This window comes from Nicotiana tomentosiformis, chromosome 4, assembly GCF_000390325.3.
Source record: "Nicotiana tomentosiformis chromosome 4, ASM39032v3, whole genome shotgun sequence".
Taxonomy (NCBI): domain Eukaryota; kingdom Viridiplantae; phylum Streptophyta; class Magnoliopsida; order Solanales; family Solanaceae; genus Nicotiana; species Nicotiana tomentosiformis.
In genome coordinates, this window is record NC_090815.1 from 56,164,246 (window position 1) to 56,183,754 (window position 19,509).

Below are 19,509 nucleotides of genomic sequence, written 5' to 3' on the forward strand. Positions count from 1 at the left end.
CTCTGAGTGTCTTGCATCACTTCTTCCTCATGAGGAAGGGGAGCATCATATTCCAATATTGGTTCAAAATCAGGAGGCGCAAAACTATCACTATAAGTTAGCTTACTCTGATCAGAAGTTAATACACTAAAAGTTTTACTTTTGCCAATCGAACCTCTCTGTTCAGTATTTACTCTTACAGATCCCAATGCTCTAAAACTTTGCCCTCGTCCCCTTGCTAAAATACTGGGTGGAACATACACAGGCTTCACAGGCTTGGAATTTGATTCCATTTTAGACTTCTGAGATTTTGATGTATTCATGTCAACCTAGTACAATTAAAAAACTGAGTAATAGATGTCTATCATGTCAGTTCATCATATATGAACATATGATAGAAAAACTTAGAGATAACAAAAATTTAGGAAGTCAAATTCATTATATAAGAACATGTAATAAGTCTAGTAGAGTGTTAGAAACATTTTCTGAACTAGTAAATCAAATGGAATCCAGTATGAAACTTTCATTATCACAATGAGTTGACAAATTAAATAAAGAGTTGATAAATATCCAAACCTTCATGAGTTCTTTTCCTTTTCAATGAAGAATTATTTGAATCCTCTAGATCATTAATATTTTCTTGTAGAATATCAAAAGTATCACGAGGTTGAACCTTTCGTACAACATACCAACCTTTATTGGAAAGATCGTCAACATAAAAAACTTGTGATGCTTGGTTGGCTAATACAAAAGGCCCAGTTGTTTTCAGAAAATACTGGCGGTTAACACTTACAAAGCCATATTCATCTATATTAACTCCCTTTTCTTGGTCATATACATCAAACCACGTACATTTAAATAAAACTACTCTTTCTCCACCAATAAATTATAATTCTAGAATATCTGTTAGTTCTCCATAGTAATCAATGATCTTATTAGCTTCATCTGTCTCTCCAACTACAACCACTCCACATTTCTGAGTTCTCAAACCTTTATCATAATCTTGCACGTGAAACCTATATCCATTAATAAGGTAGTCACGATGACTTGTCACATATGTCGTGGGACCACGTGACAACGAGAGTAAATCTGCCATTTTCTTACTATCATCACTTTTGTGCAATCCTGCAATCTATCAAGATCAAACAGATATTTTAGAAAATAATATTTATATACTTGGTTTAAAAAATATTAATGTTAGCTGGTACTCACCTTTTCTTTTAACCAACTAATAAATTACCTATTCAAATTTTCTTGAGAGGTAACAACTAGAGTTAGTGAAAACTCTCTACAAATAATTGGAGCATAACTACATGTCATTTTAAATGAAAAAATAGAGGATGGATATAAAAGTAAATTATTGAAACAAGTTATTACTTACTCGAGAAATGGTTGAATTTTATCACAATTTTTCAAAATATAAAAATGTGCTTGCTCTAGTTCTTTTGAACCAAGTTTGTGCGGTTTGCCACCTCTTAAATCTCTTCCGGGTTGACAAAAAATTATTAAATGTCCATCAGATTCTATAACACCACCATCATAATTCCATTCAAGGCGATTAAAATTTATTTTCATTGTATGTAAATACCTTGAACATAAGGTCATACATTCAGTTTCTAAATATCCCTCTGCAATAGAACCTTCTGCGCAAGCTCTATTACGAATAAAAGGTTTCATAAAGTATATATATCGCTCCATGGGATATATCCATCGATATTGAGAAGGTCCAGCAATCTTAGCTTCATTAGATAAATGAATTGGCAAGTGCTCCATGACAAAAAAAAAATTTAGGAGGGAAGACCTTTTCTAGCTTACACTCCGTTATAGGGATTTGGGAATCTATCTGCTCTAATTTATCCATGCTTAAATATTTCGCTCCAAGCACATTAAAAAATAAAGATAACTCAATAAGCGGTTCACACACAGATTTGCATAGCATACCCCGTAGAGGAAGTGGGAGTAAATATTGTAGAAGAACATGGCAATCATGATTTTTTAAACCTGAAATTTTCCGATCTTTAAGGTTGACACACTGAGAAATATTTGATGAAAATCCATCTGGGACCTTTAAGTTCTTCAAGAAACTAAAAAACCTGTGCTTCTCGTCAGGAGATAATGTGTAACATGCTTTTGGTAAGTCATATTTATCCCCAATTTTTATTGGGTGCAGTTCTTTCCTTATGTTCATTTCTTGCAAATCCAACCGAGTATTTATGGTATCTTTGGTTTTTTCTTTGATATTTAAGATTGTCCCCAAAATATTACCACAAATATTTTTAATGTGCATTACATCTAAGTTATGCCACAATAAAATAATTTTCCAATACGGAAGATCAAAGAATATGCTCTTTTTTATTCTAATTATCACCCCTACTCTCATGTGATATTTTAATCTTCTTCTTTGGATCCTTTGTGTAACATCCTGGAAAATTTTGAAGTACTTAAGTGCTATTAAGAAAATTGATGTGCGATAATTATTTTATTTTATGTGCAGACGAGGACTATTAATATTATGGATATCAATTGGATATGATAATAAGTGCATGGGGCATATTATAAGTGATACACCTGGAGTCTAAGGAGAGCCCTAAGTCCAAGTCAAGTTGGAAATTTCATGATAGACTAAAGTTTCACATGGGTACGCACAAGATCAAATTTTGGACGAGTATATATATACATATATAAAGAGTTATGTGATGAACAACCTATCAAATAACATATCTTAGAGTCTAGTTTCTAACGCTTTAAACCGTTTGTCATTTGGACACTTCTACAAGAAGTTATGACCAAATTACCAAAGGCTGGAAGAATGTGATTCTGCGGTCAGATGTGCGACCGCAGAATCATTATGCTAACCGCAAAACTGATTCTGCGACCGCAAAATGGTCGCAGACCTGACCAGTGCAGCCCAGTTCTGGGCATTGATTTTACGGTCCATTGTGCGACCCGCATACCCATTGTGCGGTCCATTGTGCGATCGCATACCTGAGTTCGGAGGGTCCATTTTACTATTTTCATAACCCGACCCCATTTTGATAAATAGGCTTTGGGGCTTATTTTGAGGCAATTATCTGATAATTTTAGAGAGAAGTGAGAGTATTCTAGAGAGAAGAAGAAGTTCAAGTGCTTTGTTCATCAAGATCTTGTCCAAGCTTTGAAATCCAACAAGGAAATCTCACAAGATCTTCACTCAAGAGGTAAGATTCAAACCTCTAGTCTTCAATTTCGAGTTTGGGGTAAAAGATAGGTGATTGGGAGTATGATTCTTGGGTGTAAGAGTATTATATATATATATATATATATATATATATATATATATATATATATTCTTGTACCAATAAGATTTGTAGGAAGATTGTTGAGCTCAAATAAGTAAAGATTGGGTTGTAGAATGAAGAAAATCTTGTAGAAGAACCTTGTAGCCAAATTTGCACACCTAGTGTTTGATAAAATGCTCAAATGAGCTGAAACCATGAATACCTTCCTAATTTATATTCAATTTTGTTATGTCTCAAAATAGATTGGGATTGCTAGAATTTTCGGAAAATTGTAGTAATTTAAGGAAAGCTCAAAGCGAGGTATGTTGGCTAAACTACTCTCTTAGAATTGAATTCCATGATGTTCCCGTAAGTTTCAAGTATGGTTGTCTCAACTTCCTTATTCTATATTCCAAGTCATTTCCAATAAATTCGATTGTCCCGAATAAGCAAAGTGTCGAGAATTATGTATTCAAAACGTGTTCCAAATTGTGTATTGCCCTTTTTGGAAAAAAGTATTTCAAGAATAAATGGTGTGTTACTTGTTGATGATTTTAACTTGCTCATCAATTGCCAATTATTTTACTTTATTTCTTGAAAAGAAATCTATTGTGCTTAAATTGTTCATTTCTAATGAACTTAAAGTTATGATTTCCGAAATATTATATATGTTGATATTTATGATGATGATACATGAGAGGGAAGAAATGAAAGTGTGGAACATCAAATACGGCCATCGTGCCTTGAATAAAGAATCTTGTGAATGGCCAAAAGAGCCAAGGGAATATTATTGTTGTGATTAGTTGAAAATACTAGTGGAGATTCATACAATGCGAAAGATGATGAGGTAAAAATATTTATACCTATGTTACCTTTGTGTGCAGAAACAAAAAAAATATATTTTTGGGAAGTATCATTAGCAAACCGAGGAAGTGTGGGTTGTAACAACCTACACCTAAAACTACACGTGCCGATGTAGGAGTGAATTATGATTATTCCCCTTATTTGGGATGTGATTGATGGGTTGATATTATTCCCCTTAATTGGGATGAAACTGGTAATAATTGTGGATTGGAAAAGTCAACCCACATGGCATATGTGGGAAGGCGGCCTAGCTGATCGGGTGTAGATCGGGCGCCATGTTGCGCACCTGGTGGTACTACTCTTGGTAACACTTTTCTTTCGCATCACATGTCGTACCACTTTGTTCGTGGGGAGAAGGCCTAGCCGATCGGGCGTGATCGGACTCCGTACTATAAACACTGTGGTATATCGGTGCTAATGATCTCCTAACCTATAATATATATTAATTTCGTATTTTGAAAATTATTATGTTTTAACTGGACGTTTGGATATTGTTGATTGTGACTTGTTGTTTCTATGGTTTTGCCTTTCTTATATGGACATTCTATTTTGAAAGAGGACAGTTAGCTTTACATACTAGTACTATTCCATATGTACTAACGTTCCTTTTTTCGGGGGCGCTGCATCTTCAATGGATGCAGGTAGTTCATCAGCAGGCAACTTTGGTCCTCGTTAGCATTTACTCCCTATTTAGCAGTTTTTGGTGAGCCCTACTCTATTCCAGGCCTGATATCATTTGATGTTGTACTTTGTGTTTTGACGTATAGCCGAGGCCTTATTCCCAGCATTTCCATATTACTCTTCTATTGTACTTAGAGGCTCCGTAGACAGGTTGTGGGTGGTGTTTGATGTGGGAAATTGAACTAGAAATGTTTGTATTTGGAAAATATATTTTTCATTATATCTATAAACTTGTAATATTTTAAAAATGATGAATGAAGCTGCTAATGGGAATGAAATGGGAGTTGTTAATGAAATATTTTCAATGTTTGATTAATGGAGTTCATCTCCTCTTTATTCATGAATGAGTTTGGGTAGAAGAAAATCTAATAGGCTTGCTCGGCCAGGTTCACTCGGTTGAGCGCCGGTCGCGCTCCCCGAGTTCGAGGCGTGATACTTTGTTAATTGTAACCCATCTAAATCTGCCACTTGATCAAGTATATCATCACCGGACAACTGTTTTGGCAGTAATCTTCGCTCCTTAATGGCATCAAATGACGATTTATCATTCCTCCATTTGTGATTAAGAGGAAGAAAACGTCTACGGCCCATATACCACTGTTTTTTACTATTTTGTAATCTAATTGAGTAAATTTCTTTATTGCAACATGGACACGCCAATTTTCCTTTTGTACTCCATCCACACAAATTTGCATATGCTGGAAAGTCATTAATGGTCCATAACAAAGATGCATATAACATAAAATTTTATTTAGTCGATGCATCAAAGGTCTCCACTCCAGACTCCTACAATTCTTTTAATTCCTCTATCAAAGGCCGGAGATAAACATCAATAACATCTCCAGGACTCTCAGGACCAGGAATAATCATCGACAAGATAAAATTCATTTTCTTCATGCATAGCCAGGGTGATAAATTATAAGGAATAAGTACCACAAGCTAAATACTATACGGAATTGTGGAATTTCCAAATGGTTGAAAACCATCACTAGCAAGTCCAAGTCGAACATTACGAGGCTCAGATGCAAAAGATTGATGAAGTTCATCAAACGTTTTCCATGCTATAGAATCAGCTGGGTGCCTCATTGTTCCATCATTAACTTTTTTGTCATGATGCCATCTCATCAAAGAAGATATTTTCGAGCACATAAACAATCTTTGTAGTCTTGGCTTTAAAGGAAAATAACGTAAAAATTTGCATGGTACAGTTTTCCCACTTTTAAATTTGGTTTCACCACTACGTCTATCCTCCTTCCATCTAGATGCACCACAAACTTTGCATGATTCAAGAGACTTATCATCCTTCCAGTATAATTTACAATCATTCATACACGCATTAATCTTCTTGTAAGAAAGCCCAAGGTTCCGAATTACCTTCTTTGCTTTGTAATATGAATCTGACAAGTTTGATCCATCAGGCAATAAATCTTCCTTCAACATCTTTAGTAATATTGTAAATGATTCATTGCTCCAATTACCAATACTTTTAATATGAAGTAGCTTTTCCAATGTAGAAAGTTTGGAAATTTTTGAATCTTGATACAGTAATTGCTCAAAATCTTTTAAGATCCTATAAAATCTTTTTGCTTCAAGATTTGGTTCCTCCTCAAATAAACCATCACCATCATTGTTCATATTATCTCCATCAAAAGCGGGGTATAAATCTCTTACAATTTCATGTATTTCATCCTCACCATCATCCTCTTCATCGTTATTATCATCTACAAATTCAAAATCTGACGATGGCTCACCTAACCTTTCCCCATGGTGATACCAAAAGGTATAGTTTTGGATTATTCGATGTACTATCAAATGTGATTGAACCAACTCACGTGTTTCTGAAATTACATTACAACATTTGATGTATGGATAACGTATTTCACGTGTTTCTTTCAATCTTGTAAAAACATAATCCAAAACGTTCTCCACCCCAAGTATGTAAGCATCATCAAGTCGATCATGAATAAGTTTCATCTATTGTTTATCAGGTGCCACAATCTGGTACATGCACAAGATTTATATACATATATATTCAACCAAAAATTATTAGTATAGCAATACAAAAGGAGCAAAAAATGAACATAAGCAAACAAAAATATATTAGTCACCTTTACCAAGGAATATTAGTCAATCTACTTCAAAGATTATTTTATCAGTGGCCTATAATCCAAGTAACAGCCTTAATATCCTTACAATAAAGGATAAATAAATATGTTAAATTCTAATACTCTTGATAATTGAGAACATTATTTGGTAACCCATATCATAAAAAAAAGCTCTGTATATTTGACAAACATGTAATTCTAAGAAGAAAATCCAAAATACTTAACACATTAGGTTTTGAAAAATAAATCAGTATCTTCAAACAGAGAAATCACTGAAATGGTAAAAGAATACCCAATTCCACAATCAATTTTTACATGTTCTTATTTTGCTATTAACACTACCAACATAAAGGACATAAATTCCTTAGGTATGGGCATTTCAAGACATTTAAGTGACACGAAACACATTTGGTACAGTGAATGAAGAGACTAAAGCATGATAAGCTCACAAATATTGCACAACTTCAAATTTAGAGATGGAAAAAATCTAGCAGGGAAGATAAGAAAATACTGGACCCAGTTAAGTTGCTCACAGGTTACTACACTAGCATTTGGATTTAGCAAACAAAGAATACATATTTAAACTAGCACCTACTACAAATATATTATACTAGTTTATGTGCACGCGCGTTGTGCGTTTATCTTATATCGATGATAATATTTTTTTTTTAAAACAACATCAATGATGTATACAAAGAATTTATTTTTGTTATAAAGATACTATTAGAAAAAGCAAAGGCATTATTTCTATATTTTTTCATACAGAAATATAAATCATCATCTCTTATTCTTCTATTTTCTAACTTTGTAAGAGTTACACCTTAGAAGACAGTGGCTGCAATATGTAGAGGCAAAACAAGAGGCTCATGGTCAACTCAATTTGATTGAATTTTCTGGTACTTGAACATAAGTATAGTACTACGCCTAGGCATTATTTGATAGTATTATTGACGGATTATTGTATACAAACAATAAATACCATGACTATCTAAGATATTGTGATAAAAATTATCCTTGATGGTTTCTGATATCCGAACAAATTTATCTCTCACAACAAAGACAACAATAAATTGCCAAATGCCTAATGTATACTCCTATTCGTTACTGGTATATGATAATCAGAAAAAGGGCACTATTTCATACTAAATAATAGTAGGAAGTATTCCTAGCCAAAATTCACATAAACAACAATATAAAATTTCATAAATGCTCATAGAAAGTTACAATAATAAAATAAACTTACCTGATGACACTTGCAGAGTAGATATGTATGCTGCAATAGGTGAATGGATAACTTTAATAAGAATATTCAAAGTTCATATTGAAAGTAGAGTATTTCAATTGATCATCTCCAACTCTACTTATTTTATATATATATATATATATATATATATATATATATATATATATATATATATATATATATAGCAAATCTTCGATCAGAATTTAAATAATTATTAATGGGTTTCTTCGGCGGATGAGGTAATTCAGTAAAAAGTTAATTGTGTGACTTCCGATTTTTTTTCAACTGATGAGATAAATGAAGAAAGTGACTGACTTTTGTTTTTTTTTTAAACAATTATATGAAAGATTGCACTTTTTAATGCACCATCATTAATTATTTTCTATTACCGCAGAAAAAATAAATTCATCAAAATGTAGATACATATCTTTGCACAGAATACCAAAGGTCTTAATAAAAATTGACCATATGAATGATCATACTATACTAAAATATGCCATGAATTTCCTTTAGATGGAATACAAAGAGCTTGACAGTTTTCAAAGAATACCAAATACATAAAGATCATATCTGATATATTAAAAAGACATTATGGTGGCTGATTCAGTGTGCAGTATTGAGCTTAAAGAACCTCACAATGATTAGTAATAGAAAAGGTTTACTTGCATTATCTTTATGATTCTTAAAAGTGCACTATTTATGATTAATGTTCACAACTACAGAGCAACGTCAACTATCATTGAACTGTTAGGAATTAGAACCAACGGTTAATCCACGGATATTCATCTCCTTGAACTAGCTAACAAAATACTATTTCAGTACCAAACCAGAAGTACGCAATACGGCTCTAATCAAAAGCGAAATCCAACAACATATTATTTTAGTAAACAAAGACTTTTCAATCAATTCATTATCAAGATATTCTCTTTAAGGGCAACTCTAAAACAAATCTAGAGAATCAACAAGAAAGCTTTACTTAATTTTAAATGAATGGATTCGTAAGAAAATTAATTATCTAACCAAACAATTTATACCCCAAACTCGGCTTATCCTTAAATGGCTCATTTTGAAGCTCGATTCATAATTAGTTAGATAAAATAAAAAGGGAGTGATAGAAGTCATTGCTAGGAAAATAATGTATACAATACCTGACTCAACTTTTACTTGTCATAAGGCCAGGACCGGACGAATAAGAATAGATAGATAGATAGTCTTCTAGTATATTGTAATTACAAAGCAATATTTCCAATTGAAATGAGGCAGCAGGGCCTTAGGATTTGGGAACCTATGCTACTGCCATTGAAGGCACTACGTGTAACACCCCGAAAATTTTTGAAGAATTTAAGTATAAAGCCCGGTAAAATTTGTAAAGAAAATAATATTTCATGGTGCCGGACTAGGATTACGTGTTTGAGGATTGTAGAAATTCTTCGCGGCTCGCAAGCTCGCCGCGGCTCGGACCTTTTGGGTTGAACAATGTACGGAAAAGTAAAGAAAAAGTTTTGGTAGAAAAGTGCATTTCTACGGTCCATTATGCGACCGCAGATCACTCTGCGGACCGCATAATGGCCGCAGAGTGAGGTAGTTGATTGGGTCAGTTGGAAGCAATTACGCGGTCGACTATGTGACCGCATAACTGCTATGCGGTGTACTATGCGACCGCAGAACAGTTATGCGGACCGCATAGTGACCGCAGACTCAGGCAGATTTTTGGTCACTTTGGACACTAATTATGCGACCGATATGCGGTCCGGAGCTTCATTTTTGGGTTTTTAAAACCCGACCCTATTTCGTTAAATACACTCTTTGGGTCATTTTTTGATACATAATCTGATATTTTAGAGTGAGAGAGAGTGCCCTAGAGTGAGAAGGTGTTCTTCAATTCTTGCTCAAGTTTTGGAAGATTAAGAAGACAAACTCACTAGGTCTTCATCCTAGAGGTAAGATTCTACACCCTAACCCTCAATTTCAAATTTTGTCTAGAAATGGATAATAAGCAAGATAATTCTGGGCAAGAGGGTTGTTTATTTTATATGCATGTGTTATCAAAGGGTGTAGAAATATTGTTGAGCTAAAAATGGTAAAGATTGGATTATGGGATGATGGAATCCTCCATAAAAGGACCTTGAACCTTAATCCACACTTAGTATTTGATAAAATACTCAAATGAGTTGAGACCATGAATATCTTTCTAATTATGGTTTAATTTTATTATGTCTCAAATAGATTGGGATTGCTAGAATTTCCGGAACGTTGTAGTAATTCAAGGAAAGCTCAATTGAGGTATGTTGGCTAAACTTTCTCTCTTGGAATTGAATTCCATAATGTTTTCGTGAGTTTTAAAGTATGGGTTGCGTATTAAAATGTGGTGGCTTGAATCGTATTTCAAATGAAAGCTAGTATGCCAAGTTGTGTGAGAAAATCTCAATATTCTTAAGACTCTTAATTGCTCATATGTGTACCTAAAGTCTTGATTGGGAATATAAAGTGTGGCCAACGGCCAATAGTGAAAGTTATACTTGTGACCAACGGTGCCAATAAAATGAAATAATGTGAGAAAGATTATGAAATGAGCTTTGACTCAACTATTCCAAAATTGACTTCGACAATATAATCGGCTAAAAGTTTATGAACTCAAGTAATGCCCATATGTGGCTGTTTTAGCTAAAGCTATGCTTTGTAAGTAATTTTCAATGTGTTTTGCATTCTTACATATTCGTGAGTGGAAATTGGGTATGATCTTAACTTGTACTTCGATTGCCAATCATTTTACTCTAATTATTGGAAAGAAACCGATTGTATTTAAAAGCCTTCATTACTAATGAATTTAAAGTTGTGATTTCCGGAATATTCTACTTGTTGATAATTATGATGATGATCTATGAAAAGGGAAGAAATGAAAGTATGGAATATAAAATACGGCCATAGCGCCATGAATAAAGAATCATATGTATGGCCAAGAGAGCCAATAAAATAATAATATTGTAAGTGGTTGAAAGTACGGATTAAGTGATATGTGGTGTGAAAGGTTATGAGATGTACGTATTTGTACATTTGTTTCCAATGTGTTATGAAACCCTATGGACGGTCTATGAATGCTTAGGTATATTGTGTTATGAAACCCTATGGACGGTCTATGAAACACATAGGTATATTGTGTTATGAAATCCTATGGACGGTCTATGCATTGTGTTATGAAATCCTGTGGACGGTCTATGAAATACATAGGTATATTATGTTATGAAATCCTGTGGACGGTCTATGAACGCATAGGTACATTGTGATATGAAATCCTGTGGACGGTCTATGAACGCATAGGTACATTGTGTTATGAAATCTATTGTGATAAGAAATCTTGTAGACGGTCTATGAAACGCATAGGTGCATTGTGTATAAGAGGTATAGATGTACGGTATGAATAAATACTATGGACAGTCTATGAAATGCATAAGTGTATAATATGATATGTGAACACTAAGGACGGTCTAGCGAGACACATTATTAATGCAGACAATAGGTGCCCCTTTTGTTGTCCTTGTTTGTACAGGTTATTTCAATTACATTATATTATGTGTTCCACGTATAGATCATATGGGCATTCTATTTTGAAAGAGGATTTCTAGCTATACATACTAGTGCTATTCGACAGTACTAACGTCCCTTTTACCGGGGGCGCTGCATCTTTAATGGATGCAGGTGGTTCTACAGCAGGTGGCATTGATCAATGATAGCAGTACACTCCTTTAAGCTGATTTGGTGAGCCCCACTTCATTTCGGGGTCATGTATCTTTTGTTTCACATGTACTTTGTGGTTGAGGTATAGCCGGGGCCTTGTTGCTGGCATTTTCATATTACTCTTCAGTTGTACTTAGAGGCTCTATAGACAGGTTGTGGGTGGTATTTGATGTTGGGAATTGGATTAGAACTGTTGGTATTTGGAAACATATTTTTTATTAAATATATAAACTCGTACTATTTTGAAAATATTGAATGATGCTGTTAATGGGAATGAAATGGAAGCGGTTAATGAAATCTCTTCAGTATTTGATTAACGGAATACATCTCCTCTTTATTCACGAATGAATTTGGGTAGAATGAAATCTAACAAGCTTGTTCAGTCGGGTTCACTCGGTTGAGCACCGATCGCGCTCGTCGATTTTGGGGCGTGACACTACGCATACTCAGAATGCCAGCCAAACTTTCTTATTAAGGAAACGGTTTCTCACAAGAGCCAAAAATAATTCCATCACAGAAAGTTCATTTATTGAAAATAAGCAGGACCATACATTCCTTTTTTAAAAATATATTTATCTCAATGGTGATGAAAGATTCTTAACCAGCATCATAGAAAGTATAAGTACATTAAACACTAACTAAAAATAAAATGGAACACATGAAAGATTAAGGAAATAAGAGCAATTGTATGAGACTTATTAGGATAGATCTTTGACAAGAAAAGGAACTCTTGAAGGAAACTAAATGCTATTATAGAAGGCCTGCGGTTCTAATTCTAGTAGAAAACATCATGGTTAATCAAAACAAGTCTTGCATAGCAAAGAACGAGACTAGAGAGAATCTTCAGGAAATGGTAAGATAACACTTGCAATGGCAAGCACTTTCTATTTAGTGAAGTACATACTAGATTTTGCTTTGGAGTTTGGTGCATAAAACAAGGTTAGATATTACACTATATGTGGTTATTCACTTTGTATATTACTTAAAGGAAGTATATAGCAAAATAGTGAAAAGCGGAGATGTTGCATGAGACCTTAAGTTTCCTTACTCAATAACACACGGCAAAAAATACTAACTAGGAATTAAAAAACATATTGAAACCTTTGTTAATACCAGTTCTGAGCTCCCTAAGATGAGAATCATTCAAGCACTTATTTTTTCACTTTTTCATAATTATCCTTTGCAGCTTTATATTCCGCGGCCGTTCAATCTTTCACTTTGAGAAACCAAAACTTGGATATCATGGACTTCCTCACTTTCTAACTTGCACTTTTCTCATTTTTAGCATTCAACCGGTTACCAATCACCGAGACGATTAATCAGTCCAGATGATTATTTAATAGCAATTGAATAATCAAGAACTACATAAATTTTGACTCCAAAATTCAAGCGAGAAAAAAAGCGACTAATTGAATTCGGAACCGTGAACTTCGTCCTCGAATAGTCACGTCTGAACCCATAAAACACCAACCAAGCTCAAGCAAGATCCATGAACGAAGATCAATAGGGCAAAAACTAAAAAATATTTTTTTTTGTATTATATCTATGTATATGAAAGAAACTTAACTCCAAAATTAGAGGAGTAATAGCCGAAAATCAGAGAAGAAAACTTAAATCTTTGTATATCTCTTTCTGTAATTTTTTTTTTCCTGGAATTTGAAAGGCGAACAGAAAATCGAAGAAGAAAACCTAAAAGCAGAGAAGAAATTTTACCCTTAAAACACTAGCTTTTCACTCATTTTTTCTGTTCAAAACTTAATAATTGAATTTGATACTTAATAATTGAATTTGAACAGCCATGGTTTAGAACTAGGGTTTCATCTAAACTAAAATTAACATAAAAAGGGTACAATTTCGAACTTTGCCTTGATGAGAAGAAACTCGAAGATGAGCAGTTGTTGTCAATGGAGGTGACCAGCTATTTCTCTAATACGATGATATTGACGTCTGAACACCAGTAATTTCGCTGAATTTTACTTTGTCGTTGCAGGAGAAATAACAGTTGCAGGTTTACGAAATAAGTGTTCACAACAGAGGTGTTGGAGAAGTTCCTTCTTTTCTGAGGGGAGTTTGGCGGATCCAAGTGTGGGTTGGGAAAAAAGAGGAAAAAGTTAGCGCCACGTTTTTATTATCTAATAACGACGGGCTATGTTATATTTTAAGGGCCAAATATTATCCCTCGTTAATATTGAGCTAATAATTAGTTTTAACGACTGAAAAAAACTTTGGTTGCTATAAGTACACTTATAACGACCGGATTTTAATCCCTTAGTTAAGAAGTGATCGTTAAAAATCAAATTTCTTGTAGTTAACTACTATATCTATGATCTATATATATAAAACCATATTATATTGTAGTATAATGGTGCATCTAACTTATTATTTGGAGTTTTGAAATACTTTCTGATATCTGTAATGCTATGTCGATTTGCATTGTTTTTTGAGGCATTTGTCTTCTATCGATTGGTGTTGGAACTTGGAAGCATTTTTAAATATGAATGAAGAGACCTATGAAAAAATGTATGAATGAAGAGTGTTTTAATTTTAAATTTTAAATATTGAAAAGGACTATTAGATTGTTGGTCTCTACACATAAATCTATAAAATATAAAGCAGGATCGCTTGCCGAATGATTTGAATTATCCCTTGATAGAGAAAATTGCTTTAGATACATTGCAGTGAGTTGCTTATCTATTTCTTTCAGCAGGTTCAAATTGTGTATACGGTCAGGATCGGGCTTGCCTAATTTCATACGTTTAACGAAAATCGGGATGGAAGATCAAGGCCCGGCCCCAGTTATATCAGAACATGGTACGGAAATGGATTGGTAAGCTCGTGGATCGATGGCCGGTCAGGATCAAGGTCAATTCGAGACCGAAGCAAGAAAGAGATCGAAGGAGGCCTGCTACGCCGAATAACAGAAAGCCGAGATATCCGTGATCGGGCGAGGATCGTGGTGGGAATTTCGACACATATCAAGTTAGGATCGGATATTTAGCCTATCATGGGATTTACTTCTGTAATTAGAATTATACCATAAATAGGATTCTCCTGCTATATAAAGAGGGTCTTAATTATATTGTAACCATCATACATTCACGCATAATAAAGCAATATATCATTCTTTTTCTCTTGCAAGCTCTGTTGTTAAAGCCTATACTTTTTAATAGCATATTTAGCTGGTTCGAGGGCGGTCTAGCTCAAGGGACGTGGCTGTTCATCGCATTGGTTAGCTTTGTTTATAATTAATCCCTAGCATTAATCTTAATATTTATCGGTTTGTGTCAAGCGAAATCACATATCCTTAAAATTTCTTTATAAGTTTAATTATTTGTCCGATTTTAAGGCAAAACAGTTTGGCGTCTACCGTGGGGCTAAGGATAATAGTGATTGCTTGGTACAATTTTTCGTAACACACATAATTTTATGCTTGTTCTTTGAAGTGTCTTTAATTCCAGGATCAATATGTCAAACTCTCAAGTAACACCCAAACACACAGGCGATGACATTGGTCTCTATGGTGAGAATGACATCATAGCCGCCCCAGGAAACGGAGTACCTCCAGTAAACCTTGATGGAGCTCCGGCTGTGGATCCAATCGATGTCAGCTCCCATATTGCTATTAATGGGAATTTGGGCGTCGTTCCTGAAAATAGTGTCCGCAGAGATGCTCGAACAGCTAATCAGAACGCACAGAGTGGTGGAGAAGGCGGGATTAGCCTTCGAATAATATTCGAAATGTTGCAGACTCAACAAACTGCAATAGCACAACTTCAGAATCAAAATCGTGCACCAATCAGGATCGAGATCGAGCCATCGCAAGAAATTGTTCATAGAATCGAATCAGTATCAAAGAAATCAAATGGAGGAGAACCAGAGATCAATCCTGCTATCATAAAGATGCTCGAGGATCTGACGAAGCGAATCGAAATAGGAGAAAAAAGGATCGAGGAAAACGATAAGAAAGTGGAAACTTATAATTCCAGGGTTGACCAAATCCCGGGGGCACCACCGGTGTTGAAAGGACTTGATTCCAAAAAGTTTGTCCAAAAACTCTTTCCCCCGAGTGCGGCTCCGAAGCTAATCCCCAAGAAGTTTCGTATGCCCAAGATCTCAAAATATAACGGGACAACAGATCCAAACGAGCACGTTACCTCATATACGTGCGCCATTAAGGGAAATGACTTGGAAGATGACTATATTGAGTCCGTATTGCTGAAGAAGTTCAGGGAAGCTCTATCGAAGGGAGCTATGATATGGTACCATAATTTGCCACCTAATTCTATTGATTCATTCGCTATGCTTGCAGATTCTTTTGTAAAGGCACACGCCGAAGCTATCAAGGTAGCCACAAGAAAATTGGACCTTTTCAAGGTAAGACAAAAAGACAACGAGATGCTCAGAAAATTTGTGTCTCGGTTCCAAATGGAACAGATGGATTTGCCACCAGTCACCGACAATTGGGCCGTTCAAACCTTTACTCAAGGCCTCAATGCTCGAAGTTTCGTAGCTTCACAACAGCTGAAACAGAATTTGATCGAGTATCCAACTGTCACTTGGGCCAATGTGCATAATCAGTATCAGTCGAAGATCAGAGTCGAGGATGATCAATTGGAGGCTCCAACCGGTTCAGTTTATCCTAACAGGTCCGTAGAAAGAGTTAAAAGGGACTTCGACCGGGAACCGCGGTCGAACAGAGATCGATATCAGCCGTACTGTAGAGATCGGAGAAATAGTGGCCCTGTACGAAACCCCGTTCGGAATGATAGAAGGAATGATCGAGGACAGAGCTCCCGAGGGCTCATGAGCAAGAATGGTTTCAATAGTAATGTCGGATCTAAAGAAACACTTGGATTTTCATAATATAACTTCAACGTAGATGCCTCTGCCATAGTGTCGGCCATTGGACGTATCAAAGATACTAGATGGCCTAGACCTCTGCAGACCGATCCGGCCCAGAGAAATCCCAACCAAATACGCAAGTATCATGGTACCCATGGCCCTAAAACAAAAAAATGTAGACAGCTAAGGGAGGAAGTAGCCCGATTGTTCAACGAGGGGCACCTTCGGGAATTCTTAAGTGATCGAGCCAAGAATCACTTTAAAAACAGAGATTCAAACAAGCATAACGAGCAGGAAGAGCCACAACACGTGATTCACATGATCGTAGGAGGGGTCGATATTCCACAAAGACCAGTGTTTAAACGCACCAAAGTGACGATCACAAAAGAAACGTGAGCACGAGATTACTTACCAGACGAGACTTTGTCTTTCAACGACGAGGATGCGGAAGGGATCGAACGACCTCATAACGACGCATTGGTAATATCTGTCCTTATGAATAAAATTCAAGTTAAACGTGTTTTGATTGATCCAGGTAGCTCAGCCAATATTATTCGATTGAGGGTCGTAGAACAGCTCGGCCTACAAGATCAAATTGTGCCCGCAGCTCGAGTACTTAACGGCTTCAATATGGCGAGCGAAACCACCAAAGGTGAGATTATCGTACCAGTGAACGTGGTTGGGACCATACAAGAAACAAAGTTCCATGTAATCGAGGGCGACATGAGGTACAACGCCCTGCTCGGAAGCCTTGGATCCATAACATGAGGGCAGGGCCTTCGACCCTTCACCAAGTTCTGAAGTTTCCGACGTCGGAAGGAGTCAAAACGGTGTACGGGGAGCATCCTGCCGCCAAGGAGATGTTCGCAATCGATGAGGTGACACCGGTATCGGCACTTTCATCGGCAAAGGGATCGAATTCAAAGGGAGAGCTGGAAGTCAAATAGCAACCACAGTCGCCAGCCTCGGCCCAATTGGAGGAACGAGAAATGTACGAGGATGATGACCATATGATACCCCGATCCTTCATAATCCCCGATGATTATGACGCCACAAAATCAACGGTCGAAGAGCTGGAACAAATCATACTGATCGAGCATCTGCCTGATCGAAAGGTATACCTGGGCACGGAATTAATTCCTGAGCTCAGGAAAAAACTTATTCAATTCCTTAAAGCTAATATGGATTTTTTTGCCTGGTCCCACCTTGATATGACAGGGATCCCGCCGGAAATTACCACTTACAAGTTGAGTCTGGATCCAAAATTCTGCCCGGTGAAGCAAGAAAGAAGGCCCTAGTCCGAGATCAAACATGCCTTCATCAAGGACGAGGTAACCAAACTTTTCAAAATAGGATCCATTCGGGAAGTAAAGTATCCCAAATGGATAGCAAACGTAGTGGTAGGTGAACAAGGCCTGCCCTAAGGATTCTTTTCCTTTGCCGAATATCGATCGCATGATCTATGTCATAGCTGGCCACGAGATTCTCAGTTTTCTCGATGCCTACTCCGGGTACAATCAAATACAGATGAACTCGGAAGATCAGGAAAAGACTTTGTTCATCACTAAATACGGTACCTATTGTTATAATGTAATGCCGTTCGGACTAAAAGATACTGGTGCAACTTATCAACGCCTAGTAAATCTAATGTTCGAAGAACAAATAGGGAAATCTATAGAAGTTTATATTAATGACATGCTAGTTAAGGCCCTGCGAGCAGAGGACCATTTAAAGCATTTGCAGGAAGCCTTCAATATACTAAGGAAGTACAATATGAAGCTCTACCTAGAAAAGTGCCCATTCGGGGTTGGCTCGGGCAAGTTTCTTGGGTTCATGGTGTTCAATCGGGAAATCGAGATTAACCCCGATAAAATCAAAGCTATCGAGAATATCAAGGTCGTAGATAATGTAAAGTTTGTACAAAGGCTAACCGGGCGCATAGCCGCCTTGGGGCGATTCATTTCGAGGTCCTTAGACCGGAGTCACCGATTCTTCTCGTTGCTTAGAAAGAAGAACAATTTTGCATGGACCCCAGAATATCAGCAGGACTTGGAAGAACTAAAACGATACCTGTCAAGCCCGCCACTGCTTCACACCCCGAAAGCGGACGAGCAACTCTACTTATACTTACCAGTCTCGGAAATAACGGTAAGTGGGGTCCTAGTTCGAGAAGAGCAAAGTACGAAATTCCCTGTTTACTATGTGAGTCGAACCTTAGGCGAGGCCGAGACCCGATACCCACACTTAGAAAAATTAGCGCTTGCTTTAATAAGTGCCTCTAGAAAATTAAAATCATATTTTCAATGTCACCCGATTTGTGTTGTAACTACCTGTCCCCTTCGTAATATTTTACGCAAACCCAAACTTTTGGGTCGACTGGCTAAATGGGCCGTCGAGATCTGTGGGTATGATATCGAGTATCAACCCCGAAAGGCCATCAAATCTCAAATATTGGCAGACTTCATGGCCGACTTCACGCCAGCCCTCGTGCCCGAGGTTGAAAGGGAAATATTATTAAAATCGGGTACGTCATCAGGGGTGTGGACCCTTTTCATGGACGATGCTTCAAATGTGAAAGGGTCCGGGCTGGGCATCGTTTTGATGCCACCCACGGGTGACATAATTAGACAATCTATCAGAACTTCGAAGTTAACTAACAATGAGGCCGGTTATGAGGCCATGATTGTAGGTCTCGAGTTGGCTAAAGGTTTGGGAGCAGAGGTCATCGAGGCCAAATGTGATTCTCTACTTGTGGTAAGCCAAGTCAACAGAACTTTCGAAGTCCGAGAAGATCGAATGCAGA